Source organism: Carlito syrichta, unplaced genomic scaffold (genome assembly GCF_000164805.1).
Source record: "Carlito syrichta isolate Samal-C Ts95f unplaced genomic scaffold, Tarsius_syrichta-2.0.1 Scaffold310961, whole genome shotgun sequence".
Lineage (NCBI taxonomy): Eukaryota > Metazoa > Chordata > Mammalia > Primates > Tarsiidae > Carlito > Carlito syrichta.
Genome location: NW_007255057.1, coordinates 128,290 through 133,559, shown reverse-complemented (window position 1 = coordinate 133,559; position 5,270 = coordinate 128,290).

Genomic DNA, 5,270 nt, shown 5'->3' with positions numbered 1-5,270 from the left:
TCGGAGCGCCCCAGAGCCTGGCGGAGAGGCCTGGAGACAGAAAATGCGACGGATGGGCTCCCTGTGGGACCCTCTCGGAGGGGGACTGCAGAGATCCTGGAGGAGGACGTGACACTGACCCCCCTCCCCACCCCGTGTCCCTCCCCACCCCGTGCTCCCTCAGGGGCTGGCTCAGAGGGTTAGGACCCCAGTCCTTTTCCTGTCTGGGGAAGGAGGAGCAGATGCTAAACATCAGTGTTTATCCAGCAGGGCCCAGTCTGCCACGCGTTATGATGATGATGATGATGATGATGATTATGACTGAGTGGTGGTCTCTCTCTGTCGCCTATTCTAGAATGCAGTGGCACTCCTGGGCTCAGGTGATCCTTCCACCTCAGCCTCCTAAGTACCTGGGACTACAGGTGTGAACCACCACGCCCAGCTAGTTTTTAAAAACTTTTTTGTAGAGACGAGGTTCCATTGTGTTGTCCAAGCTGGTCTCCAACTCCTGGGCTCAAGCAATCCTCCCACCTCAGCCTCCCAAAGTGCTGTGACCACAGGCATGAGCCACCATGTCCGTCTGGCTCACAATGATTTTTGAAATCTACATTAGAATGAGAACTCAACCTTCTCAATAACCCTCTGACATAAGTATGAGTGTGCACTCTCTAGGTCGGGGAAGCTGAAGTGCAAGGGTAGGTGAGGATGCCCAGTATTTAGGAGACACTTGGTAAGTAATGTTCAAAAGTAACTGTTCAAAACTCAGGTTCGTCCTGTATTTTCCATTCCGTTGGTTCATTCACCCGGTTTCGATATGAATTGGGTACCCATGTGTGCCAAGGTCTGTGCTAGGGACTGGGGGCGCTGGCACAGTGGGTGGCCATGCTCCCTGAGTGTCAGGTGGCAGCACGACCCTGAGGGTGTGAGCTGGCTTCTGGATGTCAGAGCGACACTGCTGGTGTGACAGCATTCCTGCCTTCCTGGCCTGTGAACATGGATAAGGAATAAGGCTGGTAAAGTCCAGAGGCTTGTGAGAATGTGCTAAGTGGATCCAGGTGATGTGCATGGAGTAAGGCCTGAGACACAGGGAGTGCTCAGCCAACACTAGTCACGGCTATGGCAGGGAAGACAGACACTGAACAAGAATGCTCCTAGAGCAGAGTGCCATGAAAGGCAAGGGACCATGGGAGCAAAAGAAGGAAATGGAGGAGTGAGACCCAGGGAGGAAGGGAAACGTTAGGGAAAATTTTAAGGCGAGATGGATGAGAAAGATGGGACCAGTTGGACAAGCAAGAGCTGACAAGAGCTGGGTGTTTGGGGAGGACAAATGCTCTAGAAAAAGGGACAAGTGTGTTGAAATCCACAAGAAGGCTGCAGAAGGAGGGTGGGAAATCTAGGGAGGCCGGGGTAGAGGGAAGGATGGGGCCAGGGGACTCGGAGAGTTGAGCGGGCCAGAGCTCAGAAGCCTGGAGACCTTAGTTGAGCATTTCCATCTTTATGTTGAGCCAGCAAAAGGTCGTGAGCAGAGAAGTGATGTGATCGAATGTGCCTAGGTAAAGAGTTACTGTGGAGGATTGCTTGAGGCCAGGAGTTGGAGACTAGCCTGGGCAATAAAGCAAGACCTCATCTCTAAAAAGAAGAGGAGAAGAAGAAGAAGGGTTGGATATAAATAGATTGGAGGAGTCAAAAGTGGATCCTGGGAGCACATGCCCCAAAGAAGGGACTCAGCAAAAGCAGGGACTCAGATACTTGTACTTGCAATATTCATTGCAGCATTATTCACAATGGTGGAAGCAACCCAAGTGTCCATTAAAAGACAGACGCATAAGCAAAATATGGGATGTTACTCAACTACAAAAAAGGAACAAAGTTGTCATATGTGTTAAAACATGGATGAACCTTGAAAATATGCTGCTGGGCTCCATGGCTCAGCCTGTAATCCCAGCGATTTGGGAGGCTGAAGTGAGTGGATTGCCTGAGCCAGGGGTTCGAGACCTGCCTGGGCAACTTGGCGAGACCTCATCTCTACAATAAAATAAAAAATTAGCTGGATGTGGTAGTGCACGCCTGTGGTTCCAGCTACTTGGAAGGCTGAGGCGGAAGGATTGCCGGAGCCCAGCAGGTCTAGGCTACAGTGGCCATGAGTGTGCCACTGCACTCCAGTCTGGGTGACAGAGTGAGACTCCAACTCAAAAAAAAAAACCAAAAAAGAAAATATTATGCTATGTGAAATAAACCAGATACAAAAGGAAAAGTATTGTATGATTCCATTCATATGAAATATTTAAAACAGGCAAATTCATATAGACAGAAAGTAGAGGTTATCAGGGGCTGGGAGGGGCCGGATGAAGAGTTATTGCTTAGTGGATACCAAGTTTCTGTTTGGAGGGATGAAAAAGTTCTGGAAGTAATGGCAATGGTAACACAACATTTTCAATGTAATTAATGACACCGAATTGTACACTTAACAATGGTAAAAATGGCAAGCTTTATATGTACTGATCACAACTTTAAAATGTATAGTGTAATATACCAAAAACCAGTGCATTGCAAACTTTAAATGGATGGTATGTGAATTGTATCTCAGTAAAGCTATTTTAAAAAACCAAACAACAGGCTGAGCATGGTGGCTCATGCCATGTAATCCCAGCACTTTGGGAGACTGAGGCAGGATTGTTTGAGCTCAGGAGTTTGAGACCAGCCTGGGTAACATAGCAAGACACTGTCTCAATTAAATAATAATAATAATACTCAACAACAACAAAAGAAGGGGTCAGGGGAGATGTCAGGAGGTGAGTGCAGGTAGGAGTGTGCTGTGCTTTGGGCTGGCACATAGCAGGCACAGAGAGGAGGGGAAAAGTGTCCACATTGGAAAGGCATCTAGAAGGCAGATGGACAGCCTAATGTGACCAGGCCATTGTCACATAAGAAAGAGCAGTCTGAAGGCCAGCTCCCTGGCTTACCTGCACTTTGTTCTCACCCCCTTGCTGTTAAATCAGATTTTATTCCTATTCTGATCTTCCTGTCTGAACTCCACACTTCCAAGGGCCTTTGTGCTCCCCACTAGATGGAAACCAATACCCTCCGTCCTGTGTCCCTCTCTCTGCATCTTATAAAATCACTCATGTAAACTCGGAGGCACTGCAACAAATCACAGAACTGGAAAGTCAGGGAGGGTGTACAGGCTTCAGAAAGAGGGAAATCCCTGTAACCCCTGTGAAATCAGTCTGGGACCTGAAGATGAATGATCGTTCCCTCCAAGGCAGGCTTCCCCTAAACTCTCTTGTATGATGGAATTTGCAAAATAAAATACAGTTATAGCCACTTGATTATTCAGCACAGTTACAGAAGCTGGAATTAAACTAAATTCAATCTGAAGAAGGATGAGCCAAAATAATGTGTTCTCAAAATATTGATACTCACCATAACCCTCTGAGATAGGGAATAACCAGGACCAGTTACATCATTTACTGGTCCAGGGTAAAACAAAATTGGGGGCCCCTTGTTCAAAAATTATCAAGAAACCCAAGAGGGGCTAAGCGCAGTGGCTCACACCTGCAATCCCAGCACTTTGGGAGACCAAGGCAAGAGGATTACTTGAGTCCAGGATTTCAAGACCAGCCTAGGCAATAGTGAGATCTTGTCTCTACAAAAATAAAAAAAAATTAGCCAGGTATGGTGGCGCACACCTGTAGTCCCAGCTACTCAGGAGACTGAGGCCGAAAGATAGCCTGAGCCCAGAAGGTCGAGCATGCTTTGAGCTGTGATCATGCCATGGCCCTTTAGCCTGGGCTACAGAGTGAGACCCTGACTCAGGAAAAAAAATAGAAAAAGTTCTAAGAGGGTAACAGCATGGGCTTGCCCTAAGCAACTGCCCAGGTTACATGAAGGTAGTCCAGATCCTATCAATAACTCAATTTCTCAGTCTTGCAGGACATTGTAAATTACAGGGCTTCCTTCCTGCCTCTTTGCCTTCTTATGAAACAGTCACTGAGGCTGGACTTGGTGGCTCAAGACTGTCACCCTATCATTTGGGGAGGCTGAGGCAGGAAGATTGGTTGAGCCTAGGCAATCTGGGCAACATGGCAAGACTTCGTCTCTACAAAATAAAAATAAAAAAATAAATTAGCCAGGTGTGGTGGAGCATGTCTGTAGTCTCAGCTACTCAGCAGGCTGAGGTAGAAGGATTGTCTGAGCTTGACTTTGAGACTGAGGTGAGTCACGATTGTGCCATGGTACTCCAGCCTGGGTGACAAAGTGAAACCCTGACACACACAATCTCTGTACCTTCCTTCCAGCTCCAAGTTCCGTCTGTGTTTTCTTTCTCCCTTGAGATCCTGGCTACTTCTCTCCTCACATCTGATTTATTATCTGTTATTTTGGAAGATGTTGGTGAGCTCTGTGCTCAAACTGCAACTCTGTGTCGTCTCACCAGGGCATCAAGGCAAGGTTTTTGGCTTCGAACAAGTGGGCTGCAGTTGTTCTGAGAAGACATATGCCATTATCTGTCAACCTCGCAGGAACCAACCTTTCAGCTCAGGACAGTGAGGCTGAATGTCATCGAGAGCTCAAAAGCCTTATTTTGAGAAAGCAACAAATGGTGGTTTGTTTCTAGAGCTGGCACCACAGAGCCACATCGATTGCAAGGAGCTTGCTCGGAGGACTGGGAAAGTGGGGAGTGCACTAGAAAGCTTGTATGGGGAAGAGTGGCCCTAAAGCCTACAGGAGGCTTTGAGGATTATGTGCACAGCTGTGGTCTGATTCCCGCACCAACAACCCATCCAAGGTCCAGGGTATCTCTCCAACAGTGTCTACTCGTGTTCAAATGGCTTCTCAAGAAACCTCAGATCAAGTCTCAGGTCTGCCACTGGGAGGGTTGCCCACAGAGGCACTGGCTATCCCTACTTCTCACTTTTTCATGTCTACCTAATGAAAAGGTAGGATTCTAAAGTCCACTTTGGCTCTAAAAACCCATAGGTGTATGATTTTTTTAAATGGTCAAATCTATACTGATTTCTTGACATTCTTTAATGTTTTATTAAATACATATTTTCTCTAGTATATGCTATCAATTTGTTTATATGTGAGTCACCTTTCTCTACCTCCGTCCCTCTCCTCTTCCCCTCCCTCTCCCACTCCCCCTCTCTTTTGAGCTGGAATGCAGTAGCATGATCACCACTCACTGCAGCCTCGACCTCCTGGACTCAGGTGATCTCTCTGCATCAGTCTCCTGAGTAGCTGGGGCCACAGGCACCCACCTCCACATCCAGTTAATTTTTTTTTTTTTTTTT